We start from the raw sequence: 23,535 nt of genomic DNA, 5'->3' as shown, positions 1-23,535 counted from the left end.
TTATTTATTTAAACAATTGTTGGGGCGCCAGCAGACTGCACTCTCCACTGATGCGCAGACAAAAAACTCAAAACCACAGCACTCTAGACGACACTGTAAAAAAGAAGTATGCTAGGAAGTACAAGATATGAATTGCAAGGTCTCAGTTTTCGATCCCATGTCAGTCATATGATTTCTATCTGTCATTTTCTGAGTCTGTTAACTCTTTTTAATATAGGTTTGTGCAGGGGCCAACTTTACAGTCATATTGTCATCATCAGGGCACTTTATAAAATCATTAAAGTGAATCGCAAATAATGTTGGAGTTTCCACATAGTTGACTGGTAAACAATTAAAACTATGGGCAAACAAAACACACATCTTCTTGGGAGCCCATTACAAACTCTTCTCGCAATATTATTGTAGGAAGAACTAAAGTTTTTATGACTTTAGCAAACGAATGGCTAGTCGCCACAACAGAAGCATATGGCAGGGTATTATGGTAAATACTGTTTGTTGGTGTGAAAAATGCGACTAGCACCACTACGGAGTTATAAATAGCTGCTTAATACCATGTTTTTTTTTGGTCTGGAAGACGCTTATCAGGGCTTTTATATGATCGGTAACATAATTACATAGTTATACATGTTAGTATTACTCCATTTGTGCAGAAGGGTGAGGATGTGGGCTGGCGTTATGTTTTATGATTGGACTATGGTCTTATTCATTTAGATGTTTTATTGCTATTACGCTAAAATTATGTTATGTGATTGCTACACTGAATGCAACTCCAGAAATCACATCATATCACATTCTGTAAACTATGTAACGGTTGTGGGAGCTATTTTCGGTAATATCACTTTGAGTAACGCTATTCGTAGTGCACAAAATTCCTCTGCCATAACTGTCTGACCATTCTCACGTTTGGAATGCTATCCACTGTTAATACTAATTGTAAGACTGTTGTACATGTCGGTAAAATGGGTTGTCGAGCAGGTAAACCTTACATGAGGCTGCAAAAATCTTATGTTGTGGTCTTATACACCCACCTGCTATTGTCATTTTGTGGGCAGCCTACAGGACTATTTTGAGGCATTCTAAAACCATCTAGTTTGAAACACTGTGCGTCTTTAGGCGAGGAATATTTAACTAACAGAATACAATGTGTTGTACTGGATGGTGGAAGTAATACGTCTCAATACACATAAACGTTCTACCAGATAGAATCACCAGCACTAAAAGATTTATCTGTGATGTTACTGCTGTGTTGAGGAAAGTATCATTGTAAGACAGTAGTACTGAATTGCAGAAAATCAAGGAAGCCAATATGATAATGGTTCTAACACAGCTCCATATGAAAGTGTAACAAAAATGCTTGGGGAACTTTAATGGATTTCCATGGAAGAATGATGATGTAGTTATCACAAAACAATGTTGGGTAAAGGGATGTGAACATCAGGATGGAAGAAAGACACCACTAGAAGGAGTGACTCCACCCACACAAAAAAACATTCGTAAGCAATTTGGTGTACACATACAGCGTATTTGATTATAAATTTACGAATTTTTTTCTCTATAACTGCAGTGGTATTGTGTAGAATTAAACAGAGAACCCTCAGAACTGGCTATTATCAATATGCATATGTACAGTCATGGAAAGAATGGTTTAAGAGGTAGATTATCTGATACAGTTTCCCACAGTTTCATCCAACAGATGTCCACAGCTGACCTCTTCTCTGGAGCGTAATTTCTGATTACATGTTAGGTACAGTCACGGTCATGTAGCTGTCAATGCATCTGCTACCGCTATGGCGGTGTTAATAATTTGTAATACTGGACCTAACAGACTTTGAGCAATGGAAAATAGGAGACTATTATCACAAAGCTGCTGCAAATGTATACTATTACTGCACTGAGTGTTACGACAACAGATTCAGTTCATGGACAAACGTCCCCTGCTGAATGTAATATAGGAAGAATAATTAAAGTTAGTTATAGGTATAGGATAGTGTTAAAGAAAACTGTGAGTAATCTATGCCCCGAAGGTGCTAGCTAGGGCTAAAAGCGTCTAGAGGAAGGCGTCAACAGCAGGACAGGAACTGCAGAAAGCATAAAAGAATGTATGTAGAAATTTGTTACAATTTTTGATTTAACATGGGACAGTTTGTAACAATTTGGAGTAACTTAGTGATATATGGAGCATTTTGTTACAGTTTTATGTTAATATGATGATGTTTGGGGTGAATCATCATGTAATCACCACTTTGGGTGACTCTTAAAGTGGGTACAAGAATGCATAGGAATCCTCGTTGCTCACCTATACAAATGTGAATCACTAGTGGTCATCAAAGTGTTATATAATTTCCATTATGTGACAATTTTGTTCTTTACTGGTACTCTTTAAGCTGTAAGTTAGATCATTAATAGCACCATGGGTGTTTTGTAATGTTGTAGAACAAAAACCTATGTATTTTATAAATTAAATTCGAAACAGTCAATGTATATACTTGGTCCTGAAACGAAAGATCCAAGAGATATATTTTCTGGTACACTTTCTCGCAGTTTCACCCAACAGTTCACCATCGTACAGCATGTCCCTATCGCGTTTCCTCCAGTGTTTGGGACAACCTGCACTACGTTTGACGGTCACTTGGTAAGATTTCTTTGCGTTTTGCTAAAATTTTTGCTTTATCAGGAGTATTTTGCTACAATTTCACTATAAGATGGAGTAATTTCTACAATTTACTTGTAACAGGGACATTATGTTACAGTTTCACTTTAACATGGGCAGTTTGTTATTATTTTGGTGTAAATATATGTAGATGTATGTGGTCAAACGTCATTTAGTCATCACTGTGTAACTGATTAAGTTAGCAATTTGTACAGAATATGACAAATATTTTGTACTGCATGATAAAGTTAACCCCCTGGCATGGAGACACTGCAATATTTGGATGACTTTGAAAAGTAGTTGAAAGTGGATAGTTGAAAGCATGACAAACCTCATTTCCTAGCTACACAATTCCGTGTTACAAGTGATTATCATGCTATTTCATCAAAGCGTTGTGCAGTTTTCACTGTAAGACAGCATAAGTCAGTCACTGGCAAGTACGTTTTAACTTGTAAGTTAGATCAGTAGCAGTGCCATGTGTGTCTCGTAATGTTAAAGAACAATGTATATTTGATAAACAATACCTGAAACCATCACAGTGTGCAGGGTGAACATTAAGAAAACAGACAAACTGCAGGGACGTTTTCCTGATTGGAAATGGAGAAAAAAAGGAGCTATGAACATGTGTCCAGAAATGGACAGTGTGCATGCAACAACAACAGATTATCTCAGAACACAGTAACAGAGCTGCATCATATTTACGTCACAACAGATGTTCAAAGTGGTCTCCATGGGATGCAGTGCACGTGTTCACATGTTGCAGCATGGTTGCCGTATTCTTTTGACGTTCTAGCCTCTCTCCCAATAGCATCACAAGTTTAGAGAAGATACTGCTGAAGGTCTGCACATTAGAAACTGGTTCAGCATGCAGACCGCTTTTCAGAGGCTGCTAGAGTTAAAAATCTAGGGGGTTTAAGTGTGGTGATCTAGCAGGCCATGCTACAGGGCCTCTGCATCCTATCCAGCGTCCGGGGAAGATGTTGAGGTGTCGGCGACCAGTAAGGCTTACTTCACACCAACCCGGCAGCTGACAAGCCGGTATTTTTGCCGGACCGATACGGGACCTACCGTCTCTTCACACATAGCCGGCAGCCGCACGGCAAATCGTGCCGTCCTTTCGTGTCTTGTGCATATTCAGTTGACCTCGACAACAAATGGAGCACGACCAGCTATTAGTGGGGTGTCTCTTGTACAGACGTTTGAAAAACAGTAGAAGAAGAAGAGTGCATTGGGTCCATCCACTCAGTATGAGAAGAGACGAAGTGGGTGCATTCTTTGTTCTTTTTGAAAAATTAAGGGGAGATGAAAATAAGTTTTTTAATTATTTTTGGGTGAGTTTACGAACTTTTGACGATATACATGCATGAATGAAGAGTTCCATTCAACGCGTTAATACATCCTTCCGAGAATGTATCCAGCCTATACAAATGTCAGCAATTAGTCAGCCACGCGGGGTAGCCGCACGATCTTGGGCGCCTTGACACGGTCCGTACTACTCCCGGCGGAGGTTCGAGTCCTCCCTCAGGCATGGGTGTGTGTGTGTGTTGTCCATAGCGTAAGTTAGTTTAAGTTAGATCAAGTAGTGTGTAGGCTTGGGGACCGATGACCTCCGCAGTTTGGTGCCATAAGACCTTACCACAAAATTCCAAATTCCAATTACAGTCATGTGAGTGGGAAAGAAAACAATAGCTAAAATTAAAAAAAAAAATTATCACCCTAAAGGATGTATAGTTTTGCTATGACCTTAAAAAAATTAAAACATTGGTTAAATATTTCCACCATCAGTAAAGTAGCCAGATGTGTGTGCCAAGCTATTTGGTCTCTGCGTTATGAATGTATGCCTCTACACACCAAAGACGACTTTGTAAACATTGCTCACTGTGTTGGAGCTGTAGATGGAAAGTATATTCGTATCGTCCATCCATGATCCATTTAACTCATTGTACTACAGTTACAAAGGATATTCATCCACAGTGCTGACGGCTGTGGCTGACTCTGACTATAGATTTATCAACGTATATATCAGCAGTTATGGTAAAGAGAGTGGCTCTACTACATTTAAAGAGTGTTCTTTGTGGAAATCACTGCTGGAAATAACTGTTAATTCCTGAAGACAGGTGCCTTAAGACTACAGTAAGTACAAAGGTATCTTATTTTTTTATTGGTGATGAAGTGTTTAGACAGCATCAACACCTTCTACGACAGGGCTTAACAACTGGCCGGTTTTGAGCGCGAGTACTCGCGTCTGCTCAGGCCCGTGCTCGCGAGCAGGTGCAAGGTCGCGGAGTAGGGAGGGAGGGGAGGGAGGGGAAATGCGCGCGCACGTTTGAATAGGGCCGCAGCGGGCCTATTGAATTGGCGCCGACTGTGTAACGTTTAAAGTACTACGATCAGCTCTAACAGTCACTTCGCTGGTTAAGAATCATGTCAAGTCGCCGTTGTGTAACCCCAACCATGCTTTCACAGCTGAACCCCCACTGGGAGGAATTGTATATGTTTACAGAAAAAGATGGTGTTGCAAAATGTTTAGCATGTCACAAAACGCTGAATTCTTTTAGGAAATTTAATTTGCAGCGACATTATTTGTCGTACCACGCGAAAGACTACGGAAGAGGAAAATGTGATGGACCAGATCGTGCACGGGAAGTTATTAAACTTAAAAGGAAGCTATCCGAAGAAGATCTGGACGACGAAGAAAAATCAACTGAAGCAGCTCTCAGAGTGAGCTACAAAATTGCTTTGCTTTTAGCAAAATCCCTGCGCCCCTTCACTGATGGCGATTTAATAAAAGAATGTTTGGTAGTTGCAGCGGAACATTTGTGTCAATCTCAAGTTGAACAGTTTCGGATTGTGCCATTATCTAACATGACCATTATGCGTCGCATACAGGACATGGCAGACGACGTCCATAGCCATCTTGCAAATATCTGTAAAGATTTTATGGCGTATTCTCTAGCTCTGGACGAAAGTGTTGATATCACTGGAACAGCGCAGCTTGCCATATTTATTAGAGGTGTTAATAGAGATCTTCAGGTGAGGGAGGAGATCCTCGATGTAGTAGCCATGAAGAACACTACAACCGGAGGTGATATTTTAAGTAGTGTTGAAGAAAGTGTTGAAAATATAGGATTGTCGTGGAATTCTTTAGTTTCAGTGTCTACAGACGGTGCACCAGCGATGACAGGGAACAAATCAGGTTTCGTTGCGCTGTTGAAGGAGAAAATGCAAAAACTGACTGTGCCGAATAAAATAAGGGGCGTTCAGTGTGTGATCCACCAGAGAAACTTATGTGCAAAGAGTATCACTCTAAAAAATGTGATGAGTGTTGTTGTTCGTACAACCAGTTATATAAGGAAGCATGGGCTACAACACAGGCAATTTAAAAGCTTTCTTGAGGATGTAGAAAGCCAGTATGGTAGTCTGCCTTATTACAGCGAGGTCCACTGAGTTAGTCGTGGCGAATTATTAAATCGATTTTTTTCCCTAATAGATGAGATAAATATGTTCATGGAAATAAATAACATGTGTGTTCCGGAATTGAAAGAGCCTTCATGGAACTGTGATATCGCGTCCTTAGCAGATTTAACTAGCCATCTGAATGCTTTGAACATTTCACTACAAGGTAAGGATCTGCTAATTACTCATTTCATAGATCGAATACGAGCTTTTAAAATGAAATTTACACTTTGGGTGAGTCAGCTGGAAACAGGAAATCTAGCTCATTTTCCTAAATTATCATCCATGCAAGATGTTCACAAAGACTGTGAACGTTATTCACATAGTTTAGTTGCCTATAAGGAAGAATTTGATCAACGCTTTCAAGATCTGACAGCACTAGACAGTGATTTTGATCTGTTCTCCTCTCCATATTCAGCGAATATTGAAGAGATTCGTCCTGAGCTGCAACTAGAAATTATTGACCTGCAGTGTGACAGAGAATACAGAGACAAATTTCAGAACAAGAAAAACATTTTGGAATTCTATAGACACTTCCCTCAGGATATGGTTCAAATGGCTCTGAGCACTATGGGACTCAACTGCTGAGGTCATTAGTCCCCTAGAACTTAGAACTAGTTAAACCTAACTAACCTAAGGACATCACAAACATCCATGCCCGAGGCAGGATTCGAACCTGCGACCGTAGCGGTCTTGCGGTTCCAGACTGCAGCGCCTTTAACCGCACGGCCACTTCGGCCGGCCCCTCAGGATAGATTTCCTCGTTTGTACAAACTGGCGGCTACAATAATATCAATGTTCGGTTCCACGTATGTTTGTGAACAACTGTTCTCTGCAATGAAATGTAACAAGACGCGCCTGAGAAACGCATTGTCTGATCGAAATTTAAACTGCTCGCTGCGCCTACAATGCGCTAGAACATTACTTCGAACATAGACGCAATTGTAAAGGGCAAAAAGTACAAGCTAACGGAGAATCCCACACTTCAGTGACACCTTTTATTGTGTAACAGTTCACAAATTAATACGAATGTAGATGCATACACGAAGTAAAATTATGTGGCACGTGTACATTCTCCTTTATTTGTTTCATTTGTCGCAGTAATAATTCGTGAGTGATATCCCTGCGGGTGGCCGCGGATTTACATTGACTGGCGGCAGCCGTTGTGTGCCCCACGTGACTCTCCCCACTCTCCGCTCTAGTCCGGTAGTGGGGGTAGCGTGCTCGCGCTGCTCCGTGCTCGCGCCTTGCTGCTCACAGCTTGCTCCGCGAGCACGTATGTTGTGAAGCCCTGTTCTACGACCATACTCTGGGCATCAATTAACAGTTGTTAAAAGAGAGTTCAATTATCCCCCGTCAAGAGCCCAGAGGTACGTAGAGTCTTCATTTGGAATAATGACTAATAAATGGAGGATTTTCCACGGAGCTATAAATTTAAAAGTCGATTTTGCTCTTGACATTGTCAAGGCGTACTCTGTCCATAACTGGACTTGAAAGTATAACAAGAAGTGAATGTGTATGTGGGGGAATTTCTGTCAATAATGTACGAAAAATGATGACGGCTTATTTTATGACACTGGAGGGCTCTGTGAAATGACAGTTATCTAAAATTTAATGTGATACTGATGTAAATTTTCGTTTGTATTTAACATAAAAAATAAAGATTTGTACTTACCATAGTCGTCTCTGTCTTTGTCACACATCCATTCAAAGCCTTCGTTCAGTTCTTTGCAAACTTCGATTCATGCACTCCGTGTTAGTGTTCTGTCCTTATAAGTACCTAAAGTCTTGTCCCACAAAACTGGTCGTTCCTGAACTAGTGTCATAAGGACTTCGATATTAATTTCTGCCTTGACTAGAAATGTCCACAACAGATTGAACCACCAACAAAGCAAAAAACAACTGGCCGGCACACGATAGTTGTCGGGTATATGGGTAACGCTCTACTGTTCTGCATGTCCCACCACCTGCGCCGGTATTTTCACAGGACACCGACATCGGGCCGACACAGTGGGGGCCGCCGGCATCCCACAGCCTCAGCCCGGCTGCCGGCTGTCGTTCTCCCGTCCACGTCGTCTGTCGGCCAGGTGTGAAACGTCCCGTAAGCGCCAAACCCTCACAACCGGCTAGACGGTGCCGGCTGCCGGGTAGATGTGAAATAAGCCTTATATGGAAGTGGGCTCGTGCACTGTCATGCAGAAACCGCATAACCTGTCGTATTGCCAAAGGCACGTTCTCAAGCAGCCCGGGCAGAGTATTCCACAGGAAGTATAGGTACATTCCTCTGTCAAGGCATTGTGGAATAATAACTGGTCCAAGTATATGGTTGCCAGGAATCCCTGCCCACGCAATGAAGTTGAACCGATGCTGATGAGACACCTCAACCATTTTCCAAGGAGTGCCTCTAGCTCACAGATGACCATTATGTAGACTGATGATTCCAGTTCTGGTAAAGGTTGTTTCGTCGATGAAGAGGTCTCACAACAGAAATTTCATAATTGTGGTGGCCTGGTGCAAAAAACACCGATAAAATCCTTCCTACAGAGGGAAATCTGTTGCTGATAATCCTTGGTACTCGTTGCAGGTGATAGGGATAGCAGCAGTTGCCAAGCAAGGTACATATAATTGTACTTTGGTTTACTCCATGTTGAATCCAGTCCTACAAATCTGGTGTATGCACAGTCTGCCACCTCCCTGCACATTCGTCTGTCTGAAAGGACCCATGATCACACAAACGACCGAAAAGAGCTTGAAATATTGTGTGATGTGGTTGGTGTCTTTGAGGGTACTTGTTTCGGTATAGCTGTGCCGCCTCTCGACAATTTCCATATGCTTGGCCATACACAAACACGACCTTGGCCTGATCCCGACGTGAATACTGGGCCATTTTGCTGCTTACAGTATGCTGTGTCAATCACAAAGCCTGCAACACACAAGGGACGCACTGCATGTTATCAGAGAAACTTTCATTTTTCAGCGCCATCTACTGTGGCAAAGACGCATTTATGGACATGTGATCATAGAACCTTTTTCCTCTGTTTCCAGTCACTAATACACTCCTGGAAATTGAAATAAGAACACCGTGAATTCATTGTCCCAGGAAGGGGAAACTTTATTGACACATTCCTGGGGTCAGATACATCACATGATCACACTGACAGAACCACAGGCACATAGACACAGGCAACAGAGCATGCACAATGTCGGCACTAGTACAGTGTATATCCACCTTTCGCAGCAATGCAGGCTGCTATTCTCCCATGGAGACGATCGTAGAGATGCTGGATGTAGTCCTGTGGAACGGCTTGCCATGCCATTTCCACCTGGCGCCTCAGTTGGACCAGCGTTCGTGCTGGACGTGCAGACCGCGTGAGACGACGCTTCATCCAGTCCCAAACATGCTCAATGGGGGACAGATCCGGAGATCTTACTGGCCAGGGTAGTTGACTTACACCTTCTAGAGCACGTTGGGTAGCACGGGATACATGCGGACGTGCATTGTCCTGTTGGAACAGCAAGTTCCCTTGCCGGTCTAGGAATGGTAGAACGATGGGTTCGATGACGGTTTGGATGTACCGTGCACTATTCAGTGTCCCCTCGACGATCACCAGTGGTGTACGGCCAGTGTAGGAGATCGCTCCCCACACCATGATGCCGGGTGTTGGCCCTGTGTGCCTCAGTCGTATGCAGTCCTGATTGTGGCGCTCACCTGCACGGCGCCAAACACGCATACGACCATCATTGGCACCAAGGCAGAAGCGACTCTCATCGCTGAAGACGACACGTCTCCATTCGTCCCTCCATTCACGCCTGTCGCGACACCACTGGAGGCGGGCTGCACGATGTTGGGGCGTGAGCGGAAGACGGCCTAACGGTGTGCGGGACCGTAGCCCAGCTTCATGGAGACGGTTGCGAATGGTCCTCGCCGATACCCCAGGAGCAACAGTGTCCCTAATTTGCTGGGAAGTGGCGGTGCGGTCCCCTACGGCACTGCGTAGGATCCTACGGTCTTGGCGTGCATCCGTGCGTCGCTGCGGTCCGGTCCCAGGTCGACGGGCACGTGCACCTTCCGCCGACCACTGGCGACAACATCGATGTACTGTGGAGACCTCACGCCCCACGTGTTGAGCAATTCGGCGGTACGTCCACCCGGCCTCCCGCATGCCCACTATACGCCCTCGCTCAAAGTCCGTCAACTGCACATACGGTTCACGTCCACGCTGTCGCGGCATGCTACCAGTGTTAAAGACTGCGATGGAGCTCCGTATGCCACGGCAAACTGGCTGACACTGACGGCGGCGGTGCACAAATGCTGCGCAGCTAGCGCCATTCGACGGCCAACACCGCGGTTCCTGGTGTGTCCGCTGTGCCGTGCGTGTGATCATTGCTTGTACAGCCCTCTCGCAGTGTCCGGAGCAAGTATGGTGGGTCTGACACACCGGTGTCAATGTGTTCTTTTTTCCATTTCCAGGAGTGTACTTCACTGCAATTTGTCAGTTTTATCAATATTCACTCCGTAAGTATGGCCACGAAATGGAAGTTTAAGAGATAGATTGTCTAGCGCAGTTTCTCGCATTTTTATCTAACAACTGATCGTTATTGGGCATCTTTCTATCACATTCATCTTGTGGCGGGAGGAATATGTAACAAATCTGGCTGTTAAAAGTATAGATTTATGACAAGGTAGCGAACAGATGTTTGAAATTCCAAGAGAAATAAGCTTAGGCTGCACAGAAAGATTGGTAAAACAAATATGTAGAAGAAAATGTAGGAAATCATCCTTGTCTTAAGCCTTTTAAGTCTGAGCACGTCTGACATGGACTTAGTTTTATGTCTGTTGGTGCACAAACTGCAGTGGCAATCGCTCTCGAGTCCGGTTGCGACACAGCCGATGTCAGACACGTTCTACCTCTGACTCCAACGGCCTCACGTCTGCACATGGATAGCTGCTAAGCCTGCTGACATCCACCATAGTTCCTTAAATAGTAATAAAAAAAGTTCCTACCTCACTACACAGGAAGAAGGAAGGAAGGAAGATTAAGGATTAAAGTCCTGTTGACTTCGAGGTCATATGAGATGGAACACAAATTCGGATGGGGCAGGAAATGGGTTGTGTTCTTTCAAAGGAACCATACCATCATTTGCATGTAGCAATTTAGGAAAACCATGGAAAACCGAAATCTGGATAGCCTGACATTGATCTGAACTTCTGTCCTCCCAAATGCAGGTTCAGTGTGCTAACCACTGCACAACCATACTACGCAGATGACGAAATAGTATCAGTGGTGATACGGGACTCTGCAGCAACGTTCCCGTCTCATCTTATCCTACAACACACACACACACACCAGCAATTGTTTAAACATCAAAAATCTAAATTTTATGATAATCTACTTGCGTGGGGCGATCTTGAAGTAGTTGGAACTGGCTAACGAGGTGACATTGAGAAGCAGTTGAAACTGCTCACTGTTTCTTACCTATATGTGAAACGTAGCTCGCTCTGTACATCCACAAGCTCCCCGAAGACAGTAGATACCAGTGTCTAGAGTGATCCTTTCATTGACAATCACTTTGTCAGCATTATGGGAAAAAATATTGCAATTACCGAACCATAAATTCGTAAAAATTTGACACCATATACAAACAAAAACGTGTTAGTGTCAAGCAGACTCGATGTTGTATTGGTTGTAAAAGGTATGCAAACATGTTATTAAGAAAGGATCTGCTTGTGCTACCTGTGCTGTCCAACTAGAACTCTCCCAGAGTATGACTACTGCTAAATTTCATTTGCACCAAAATCCACTTAATACAAATTAAATCAGTAAAGAAAAGCGTCACGTATCAGAAAAAGCATGTGGTTGTTGTAATCCCTATACAATTATTATACTAGTGTTTCCTTATCTTGCAGTTTTCAACCATCATGTGTGGAGAACTATAAAGGGGACCTTGGTAGGGGAAGTACGTCAGGGTGCTGGAATGTTAATAACATTCATTCCTCGAAATATCTCAGACTACTAATAGGCCAGAAACTGTCCAGTGCTAAAATTAGAGTATGTTGAAGCGTAAAATCGTGCAGTCTTACAAATGTTTCCCCAATGGGTTCAGCTGTGGTTGGGCACATCACCCACAGTATACAATAGGCAACTGCCATCTGCCCCGCATTCCAACTGCATCATGTGGCATTCATCTTCTGTGAATCTCTACCCATATCATATGGAGTCTGTGGTATCATGTGGAGTGCTGGCTGCATCTGTATCCTTACAGCCATTTCACATTGGACCTCTGAGCCAACAAGATATGGCAGCAGGCACTCGCTTTCGCTAATTGGAGGTGTCCTGGAGGTGCCTCACACTGAGCGGCCCACGGCACATAAAGTGTTGATGCATTTAGCCTCTACTGGTGGTTCTCAACTCTACACAGGGTGTCTCAGCGTTTGGCAAGCAGAGCAGTAGGGATTTGGAGCTATTTCTTTGGATAAATTAACATTCCTGTCCTTCCCTATGGCACAACACACACATACAGTTGAAATAGTTAAAACATTAAAAGTCTCATATAAAATAGTTGGAATGGGGTAGCTAGGTAACATGTTAGTATTTGAAATGTATTAAAAGGCACTGCAGGCGCATTTCTTACTTATATGACCATCTAGGATTCTAAACTTAGCACAAGTGACTTGACAACCATGCAGGCTGTCCCAGTATCCACCAAGTCCATCGTCTTAGATTCTGATGTCACAGGGCAGAGGAAAATCTGACAACCACACATGTGTCCCAGTATCCTCAGGTTAGCCATCCTGAATCGGCGTCTTGGATTATTATGTCATAGAGGCTGTTGTTGTATGCTCAGATCGCCATTTTGGATTTACAAATCTGTATGGCACTTAAGATGGTCCTAAAGTCAGCCATGTTTGATTTTATATGTAGGACAATTGGCGTATGTTCACCATCTTGGATTTTTATAATTTCTCGCCTTTTATACGTAGAACAGTTGGCCTACCCCCCTCTCTATGATGTCATTGGTAACGCCGTTATACTGGTGGCAGTTGGCAGTCCTATACTATGCTTAGACTGTCCCAGAATCCACACAGAAATGTCACCTATGATACTATGTCAAATACTTTTCAGAACTCAAGAAACTCTGCATTCACCTTATAAAGTTCCCCCTTACGCATTTATCAATTTATATTAGAAGCCTAAATTTACTGTGTATTAGTGATTGGCACTACTGATGTACTATTTGCAGACATGAGTTACGAGGACTTTCAGATGGTGTCAGCATCTAGACTTCTTGACACATTAATAATATTAATGAAAGTAAAAATTTGAACTAGATTTTTATACAGAGATGACTGAAGTGATGATTCTTGATTGTTACATGTCCCGTTATTGAAATTCAGTAGACATAATATCACAAATATTTTTCATGGCATGAAAAATCACAGTGTTTGTAGTAGGCCTTTGTTTACTACATAACGATGAGTCTTGTGAACTGAACTTCCGGATAGTCTAAATGCTAACGAGTAAGTGAGCGCCCTTGACGTCAGGATTACTACATATATATGTTACATTTTGTTCTAGAAGACCCAGAACATTCAATAACTCATATTAATGCTGTTCACATTTTCGCTTTTGATATTTAACATAAATCAAAGTTCATCCTTGTTTCGTATCTAAAAATCTTTGAAAATATTATGGAAACAAAAGATACTTACAGAAATGACAAAAGAATTGAATATTTTTTAAAAGTATAGACATTAACATGAATCATAAATTCAATAAAATACATATTGGCAAATCAAACAAATATAAGTGGCACCTCACATAAGCGATGTTGAATTTATTTTATAAAACAAAGTTAGGAATAAATTGTATTTTATATTTTGTTGTGCCACTTACAGGAAGACTAATTCTCGTAAAACGGTAATGTGTAAAAATATCGATATCGACTGACCTTAAGCATGGCAGAACTTTGGCAGACTGCTACGACATTGTATAAATATCCAAAAACATGAATCAGCTACCATACACCTGAAAATAGTAACAACAACGGTTAAAAAAAGGTGGTATCGTAAGTTTCAGTAATTTTGAGAAATTACATGAGATATTGATTTATTGTAACGATTGCCTTGGTCCTTGGCTTTCTGGATCTCATGTGATAAAAGTGTGATTTCGGTTTCATGTGACCGATGTGTTCCGAATCCACGCCATATTCTACTTACAGAAAGTACCAGAAATTATATATATTGCAAGAAAAGAAAGAAATGTGTAAATGTGATACGTCTGAACTTAGAAGATGAACTCTAATCACATTCCATTTCGACAGTCAATACAGTTGCTCAGAAGGATCTTCATTAGCGGCCAGTCACTTCTGATTGAAGTGAGCGTGAGAGTGACCACTGTCATTGGTACAGGTGGCGTTAATATTACTTGTAGAATATCTGTCAATTCAGCCGATTTTGTTGGGGGCACAAATCCTCTATGTCTCTCCATGGATAGCCGTCCATAGGTGATGAAGCTAGGTAGAAGTCTGTAGGCGGTAATGCAGAAGAAAACAAAATTTATGGACAAGTGTTTTGTGGGATACAAAAGGGACTCAGTTTTGATTACCATGCTAGTTCAGCAAAGATAATGTACTGTTTACTCAATGTTGTATGTTGCAAAGGGTGTTCGAAACGGCGACCACAGATTCAGTACAGGTAAAACATCTTCGTAGAAAATTCTGGCGCATTGTATGAACCTTTTCAGATGCTTGGTGAGAAGAATTTTTTCGTTGGGAACTGGTGTCACATACACAAGGCTTTCTATAAGCAGAGGCACAAAGAAAGAAGATAATGGGAGCGAGGTGGACATGCACTTCCACCTCCCCAGTCCATCCAATGCTTGTGACATGTAGGACTGAGTACCGTATGTCACGTACTTGCACAGAAAAGTGTGCAGGTGCTCCGTTCTACGTGCATTCACATCTGATACCGCATTTTAAGCCAATGACGTACGATAAACAGCCTCTAACAGTTCTGGAAGAAATTACTGGATGAAGACCTTGTACCACACTTTTCATCACTCTCGTGCACTGGCTCAGGATTAAATCCAAGACCATAAGTTCCTGTTCCAAAGCAGTTGTATTTCGACCCTTGAATCGCCTTCTTCAGTTTATGCGCAACTTTTTTGAATCACTCTGTATAATAACTTTCCACCATTAACTTCAAGCCGGTATACTTTCCCCCATTTGGCTGCGTCTTATATTGCTTCAAAATATAAAAAAATTGAGTGATGATCCTTTAAATAATGTAGGTAATGTCTTTTTGTGAAAAACTCACCTTTTTATTATAAATATGAGCGTGCTTCTTGCCTAACATTCACTATACGAGACTGCCACAAGAAACGAGAGATATTGTTATCCACTTTCTGGGGGTAACAAGTGAAAATTACTCTGCAGTAGAGATGTATTTTATCCAAGTGAGCACCGAATCTATTGGGAAATGAAAAATAATAAAAGTGTAACGGTTCTTTAAATCACGGAGCTAAATGGATTGCGTTATATTGCAGCCAGTGGAGATCTACGTCCACATACACACTCTACAAACCACAGTGAAGTGCTTGGCATAAGGTACTTCCCATTGTACCAGTTATTATGGCTGCTTCCTGTTCAATTCATGTATGGATCACAGGAAGAATGACTGCTTAAATGCCTCTGTGCATGCTGTTATTAGACTAATCTTGTCATCGATACCCATGTGAGAGTGATATGTAGAGGTTTGTAGCATTCTTCTATATTCAACATTCACAGTTGAATCCACAACTTCGTATGTAGGCGTTCACAAGATAGCTTGCATCTATCCTCAAGCATCTGCCCGTTCAGTTTTTTCAGCATCTCCTTGACATTGCGACAGTACGGTAAATAGTTTTCACAATTGTTATTTTGGGGTTACCAGATGCTAGGTTTCTTTGAAGTTATTTCTCTTCATTTATCGTGTAGGCCGTATAGGCGACAACCAATGGTTCTGTCACAATACTGAATTAATCTTTGTACTACTGTTTAGTAGTCTGTACAAAAACGCAGGCAGTATTTAAAATGCAGTGTTAAAATTCAAACAATGTTGTCAACTAACTCGAATTCCAGTTTAAAAAGAAATATAGTTTATTGATTAGATTCTGTGGTTGAATGATCACAATGACAGAACGAATGCTTATTGAATTTATAGATCACAACAGCACACTGCGTTATTACAATTAAGTAGTTCCAGTATTATTCTAAGTTCAACTGCTTGAGTTCAGGCTTAAAGTTCCACGCTGGCTAATGTGTAAGAAATCATTACAAGTCTGAGGGCTCGCTAAAACATTCCAAGTTGAAACGATCGATGTTGCGAGAATTATTACAAGTTTCAACACTCGCTAATTCGCTGAAATACTCTTAAGTTCAACTCTGCCCAAGTTGCGAGAATTATTGCAAGTCCGAACACTCGCACAACTCGCTGAAATGTTCTAAGTCGACCCGAACTTTTCCGCAAATATCTTCTAACTTTTTCGCCTCCAACGAGCGAGAATTTCACAGTTTCCCCAATTCGTACTTAGAATAATTCCGAACACTTCACATGGTGACTTACCTGCCGCCCATGTGACGAAAGTCTGCTCTGCACTCGCAATGAAGATTGACTGATCAAGGCAAAGATGGCCACAGATTGTATATGCCCTCGGTCTCTCGTTGAGAAAGGTGTCATGCAATATTGTACATATATCTTAACAAACACATATATTAAACATATAAACTAGGTGTCAAATTAGACGGAAATTTTCTCACCTTTCTGAAAAACTCTTTCGTTATTCCTGAGTTCTTTAGCTTCCTCAAAAATTGCAGTTTTGTCAGTGAAATATTTAGTTTAAGATGTTATGCTATTTAAAAATTATAAATATGTAGAAATAAATACATTTACAGTTAAATGCCTTAGCCTAATTTACTATGTTGCCGTTACGTTTATCAATTTCTTTTTATTTTCGTAAGAATTGATGTTTTTGTATTCATGATACATATTCTAGCATATAGTTCAAATTGTACAACATTTGAAAAAGGTTAAGAATCACGGAGACTGAGCTCTGTCGTCTGTTCAGCTAAGTGACTCAAGTATTGCTGCCACCTCATATTATTGTTGCCCACCAATCACGGTCACCAAGTCTCGCCCTTTGGGTCCAGCGTAGAATGACCAGCGCTCCCACTCACCTCTCATGTACATTGCGCCCTCTGTTGCGCCTCCTTCCAATACAACAAGACGCATGTGCATGGCAGCGTCTGTTTTCTTAAAAAGTTCTGGCGTTCAGCCATATATGGCTGCTATCTCATAACGCATTCCCATGGGGCAAACAAAACTGTAAATGTTCTTGCTGTCAGTATCCTCATACAGTCCTGATTTAAAGCCAGATCTTGATACTTTGTAAGAAGGCTTTCTTGAGATAGTTCTTGTGTAGCTCAGAGTCTTCCAATTCACCTTCTTCAGCAACTGTGCGACTCTCTCCCATTCATCAAGCAACCTCCTTTGTAGACTGCCTGTATTTCGCCACAACTGAGACTATGTAATCATTCCACTTCATACCCCTATGAAATATTATACCCAGATATTTGTATTAGTTGGCCGATTCCAAAAGTGACTAATCGATATTATAGTCATAGGATACCGCTTTTCCTTTTGTGAAATGCACAGTTTTAAATTTCTGAACATTTAAAGCAAGTTGCCTCTCTTTGCACCACATTGAAAAATTTTATCAAGATCTGACTGAATACTTATGCAGCTTCTTTCAGAAAGTATTTCATTGTAGATAACTCAATAATCTGCAAAAATGCTGAGGTTACTATTAACATTGTCGGCAAAGTCATTAATATAGAACATGAACAGCAAGTACCCCAACACACTTCCCTGGGACACACCCAAAGTTCCTTCTACATCTGTCACTGACTCTCCATGACAACATATTGCGTCCACCCTATCAAAAAATGCTCAGTCTAGTCACAAATTTCTCTTGATACACGATACGATCGTATTTTTGACAATAAACAAAGATGTGGTACTGCGTCAAATGCTTTTCCGAACTTGACAAATATTGTATCTATCTCACTGCCTTGATCTATGGCTTTCAGTATATCATGTGAGGAAACAGAGTTGTTCTTCACTTGGTCAGTGTTTTTGGAATCCATGTTGGTTGCCATGGAGGAGGTAATTTTGTTCGAGATTTCTCATTATGTTTTAGCTCAGGATATATATTGTAAGATTCTGAAACAAATCGACGTCAAGGATGCTGGACATTAGTTTTGTGGGCCACTTCTGCTACCCTTCTTGCAGACAGGTGTGACCTGTGCTTTCTTCTAAATACTGGGCACATTTTCGTTTGTTTGAGGAATCTATGACAGATAACAGTTAAAAGAGGGGCTAACTCAGCCACAAATACAGTATAGAATTTGATAGGGCTTCCATCAGGCCTTGGAGCTTTGTCCAGTTTTAACGATTTCAACTGTTTCTCAATACCACTGATATTAACACTTACTTACTTCTTCTTTCAGCGGTACAAGTATCAAATTGGAGTAGTTCTACTGTGTTTTCCTTTGTGAAGGAACATTTGAAAATGAAATTAAGCATTTCTGCTTTTCCTTTACTATCTTCAGTGTCAGCTCCTGCCTCATCCACGAGTGACGTGCCACTAACACCTTTTACATATGAGCAGAATTTCTTTGTGTTCTGTGGATGACCATTTGACAGTATGCTGTTATGATAGCCACTGAACGCTTCACACATTGCTCTCTCGACAGGCAAACATGTTTCATTCAGCATATCTCAATCTATAGACCTCTGCTTTGTTTTACATCTATCATCTATTATGGAGTAGTCTCTGTTTCTTTACAGTGAATGTATAACATGGAGCGTCCCTCCCATGGATAATTGTTCTACAGGTTACATTTGTTTCTAGTGCATGGAAAAACTATTCTTTTAAACTTGAGCCATAGACCCTCTACATGCTCCTCTGCTGTGCTAAGCGTTTCAAGTTACTCATTGTGATGTGACATAAGTGATTTTTATTTAGTTTACTGAACACACACACACACACACACACACACACACACACACAGACACGTAGGGTGATTTTTTCCTCTGTTTACAAACTCTTAGGATTGATCGATGAGAGGATACAGAACATATGTGCTGAAAATGGTTTCCATCTGCCTCAATGCATATGTGTATGTATCGTAGCATGTTCTGTCTCTCGAGTTCATATCAGCGAAGTTGCATCCAAAGTGTCAAAGCCAGCGTGAATTTACTACTCCAGTGTCCCCACATACATGATACTTCTGAAATGGCCCCATAAGCAGAAATCACATAGATTGAGATCCAATGAATGAGCAGGCCATGCAACTGGACCCCCTCGTCTGATCCATCGACCAGGGAAGACACGATTGAGATTCGCCTGGACGTTAATGGCGGAGTGGGCTGGAGCACCATCAGGTAGCAGCCACATAGCCTTTCGTATAATCAATGGCACTTCTTACAGTAGGGGAGACAAAGTCACCCACAAGAAAAGCCGATAGTCCCGCCCTGGCAGGCAATGTGGAAGGAAGACTGGTCCCAAAATAGGTCGCCAATTATCTCAGACCACACATTCTGGCTGCACCAGTGCTGAAGATTCACTATCACCATAGCGTGGAGGATTCTGCATAAGATCCCGCAGGTGACTGTTATGAAAGTCGAAGATACCACTCCATATAAAGGAGGCCTCATCTGTGAATGGGATGGATGAAACAAATCCCGTAATTGTGGTTGCCTTGTGAAGAAACCAGTGACAAAACTGCTCCTGATGTGGAACGTCTGTCGCTAGTAAGCCCTGCATTCGCTGTAAATGATACGGATAGTAACAGTGGTTATGGAGAATGTTCCGTGCTGTCGTCTGGCTTACCCTGTACTGGCGGCCCAAGTGCCTGGTACTGACACGGCGATTGGCTTTCACAGTATTAATCGCATTTTCCTTCAAGTCTGGTGTCCGAATATTTCTGATACGTCCTTCATGATTTCCTGCTTCCTGAAACGACCCGTCTCAGATAAATGGCGAAAAACACAGCTGCAAACATTGAATGCTGTGGTTGTTGTTGGCGGGAACAGGTCTCCTAATACAAACTGGCTGCCCGCCGCCCATTGCTATTTGCCTTTCCGTAAGGTAAATTCGAATAGGGAACCATTGTGTAAAATCTTTATTATACCCACTACAAGGTGAGTCAGCAAGAGAAGTGAATCGAACACAACATACCAATTATTATGCCACAATTTAAGTTTAAGATTATAACTGATGATAACAGTAAGAGTTTATCTCACCACTCATAAATGCTCGAAATTTCACAGTATATCACAATACAAATGATTATTGACACAATAAACGAAAGATTATGCAGAAACCCATGACCAGTAAAATTTTAGAAAGTAGAATTTCGAATCGTTACATGAACTGGCACATATAGTCACACAACAGGAATAATTCAGAAGTCGGCTTTATATGTAAATAAATGTGCAAACTGCATGGATTTTTTACTTAGCTGATTCTGTTACAACTTCTAGACTGGCATACAGAAGATGAACACTGCAGCGTTAATTTACGTCAGTCAAAACTGCGAAAACTGTGCAGCACCAACAAAGCATGCCTTCTGCTTGGAGCAGCTAACAATGGTACCTCAAAGGAAATGATTGCTGATTAGTTTCATGTTCTAAGGGTCACTTCCGTGATACATTCTACCAAAGTTATATCTGCAGCTACATCTGTGCTCTCGAAGCCACCGTGAGGTGCATGGCAGAGGGTATGTCCCATCATACTAGGTAGTTATTATGGCTGCTTCCTGTTCCATTCACGATGGAGTGCAGGAAGAGTGATTGTTTTACTGCCTCTGCATGTGCAGTAATTATTCTAATCTTATCCTCACGGTTCTGTATGGGCATTATCCTCATGGTTCTATATGAGCAATCCGTAGGGGGTGACGGTACATTCCTAGAGTAATCACTTGACGCCGGTTCTTGAAACTGTTAATAGACTTCCTCGGGAATGTTCAGGTCTGTCTTCACGAGTCTTCCAGTTCTGTTCATTCACTATCTATGTGATGCTCTCCCATGGATCAAACAAACCTGTAACAATTCGTGCTGCCCTTCTCTGCATCCGTTCAATATAGCAGTATTCGAGAACCGGCTGTACAAGTGATTTTTAAGCAATCTCCTTTGTAGACTGACTACATTTCTCCAGTATTCTACCAAGTCTACCACCTGGTTTACCACTGCTGAGCCTATGTGACAATTCCATTTCATATCCCTACAAAATGTTAGACTCAAGTATTTGTATGAGTTGGCCGAATCAAACAGGGACTCATTGATATTATAGTCATAGGATAAAACGTCTTTTCTCTTTTTGAAGTGCACAATTTTACATTTCTGAATATTTACAGCAAGTTGTCGATCTTTGCACCACTTTGAAATCTTATCAAGATCTGACTGAATACTTATGGAGCTTCTTTCAGACAGTACTTCATCACATATAACTGTACCATCAGCAAAAAGTCTGAGGTTACTATTAATATTGTCCTTAATACACAACATAAACAGCAAAGATCCCAAAACACTTCCCTGAGGCATACCTGAAGTTAGTTCTAGATCTGAGGATGATCCTCCATCCAAGACAACTTGCTGCATCCTCCCTACCAAAAAGTCCTCAATCCAGTCACAAATTTCATTTGATACGCCGTATGATTGTACTTTGGACATTAAGCATAGGAGTGGTACTGAGTCACATGCTTTTCAAAAATAAAAAAAAAACACTGCATCCATCTGGTTGTGTTGATCCGAAGCTTTCAGTGTCATGTGAGAAAAGTGCATGTTGGTTTTCACGTGATCAATGTTTTTGAAATCCATGCTGGTTGGGATTGAAGAGGTCATTCTGGACGAGATACCTCATTATGTTTGAGCTCAGAATATGTTCTAAGATTCCACAGCAAATCGATTCAAGGATACTGCACGGTAGTTTTGTGGCTCACTTCTACGGCCCTTTTTGTAGATGGGTGTGCCGTATACCTTTGTCCAAGCACTGGGCACAGTTTTTTGTTTGAGAGATCGATGATAGATTATAGTTAGGAGAGGAGCTAACTCAGCCACAAATTCAATTGAGAATCTGACAAGGATTCCACCGGCACCTGGAGCTTTGTTCAATTTTAACGATTTCCTCAACACCACTGATGCTAATACTTGTTTCCTTCATCCGTGCAGAGGTAAGAGGATTAAATTGGGGCAATTCTCCTGGGTTTTCCTTTGTACAGGAACATTTGAAAATGGAATTAAGCATTTCAGCTTTTGCTTTCTTCCCTCAATTTCACTTCCAGTCTCATTAGCTAGGGAATGGACCTAACTTTGGTGCCACTAACAGCTTTCACATAAAACCAGTTCTTTGGGTTTGTGAAAGATCATTTTACAATATTCTGCTGTGGTGGTCACTGAAGGCTTCACGCATTGCCCTCTTGACAGCCAAATATGTTTAATTCAGCATCTCTCTATCTATAGGCCTGTGCTTTGTTTTACACCTATGATACAGTACTCTCGTTTTCATTAGAGGTGTCTTTGCAGTGACTTTGTACCATGGAGGGTCCCTTCCATTATCAACAGTTCTACTAGGTACTTGTGTACCCAGGGCATGGTCAACTATTCTTTTAAACTTAAGCCATAGTTCCTCCGCATGCCGCTGCCCTATGTTGAAAGTTTCAAGTTTCTCGTTGAGGTATGACACTACTGATTTTTTATGTAGTTTGCTGAACATATGTATCTTTCTGCTTAGTTGTCTTTTGTACTTTGGTAATCATTGTCGTCACAGTCACTGATACCAGTTTCAATGTGGACAGCCTCAAAGAGGTCAGGTCTATTTGTTGCCATTAGATCCAGCATATTTCCACCATGAGTGGGGTTCTAACTATCAATGTCAGTTTTGTATGTTGTTATTGTTGTGGTCTTCAGTTCAAAGACTGATGCAGCTATCCATGCTACTCTATCCTGTGCGAGCCTCTTCATCTCTGAGTAACTACTGCAATCTACATCCTTTTGAATCTCCTTAGTGTACTCATCTCTTGGTCTCCCTCTACGATTTTTACCCTCCACACTTCCCTTCAATACTACTGCTTAGTGTACTCATCTATTAGTCTCCCTCTGTAATTTTTACCCTCCACACTTCCCTCCAATACTAAACTGGTGATACCTTCATGCCTCAAAACTTGTCCTGCCAACAGATCCCTTCTTCTAGTCAAGTTTCTCCACAAATTCCTCTTCTCCCCAGTTCTACTCAGTGCCTCCTCATTAATTATGTGATCTACCCATCTAATCTTCAGCATTTTTCTGTAGCGCCACATTCCAAAAGCTTCCATTTTCTTCTTGTCTAAAC

The 23,535-nt window shown here is 41.5% G+C and overlaps 1 protein-coding gene across 1 annotated transcript in view; it reads left to right on the top strand.

The window, feature by feature from the left end:
- LOC126236389 (aconitate hydratase, mitochondrial-like) overlaps positions 1-23,535 on the top strand; it is a 171,824-nt gene that overhangs the window by 8,418 nt on the left and 139,871 nt on the right. The gene's annotated exons all lie outside the window — the stretch shown is intronic.

The sequence above is a fragment of the Schistocerca nitens genome, chromosome 2 (genome assembly GCF_023898315.1).
Source record: "Schistocerca nitens isolate TAMUIC-IGC-003100 chromosome 2, iqSchNite1.1, whole genome shotgun sequence".
Classification (NCBI taxonomy): Eukaryota; Metazoa; Arthropoda; class Insecta; order Orthoptera; family Acrididae; genus Schistocerca; species Schistocerca nitens.
The sequence above is the reverse complement of the archived record's forward strand: the minus strand, read 5'-3'. Positions and strand labels throughout refer to the sequence as shown.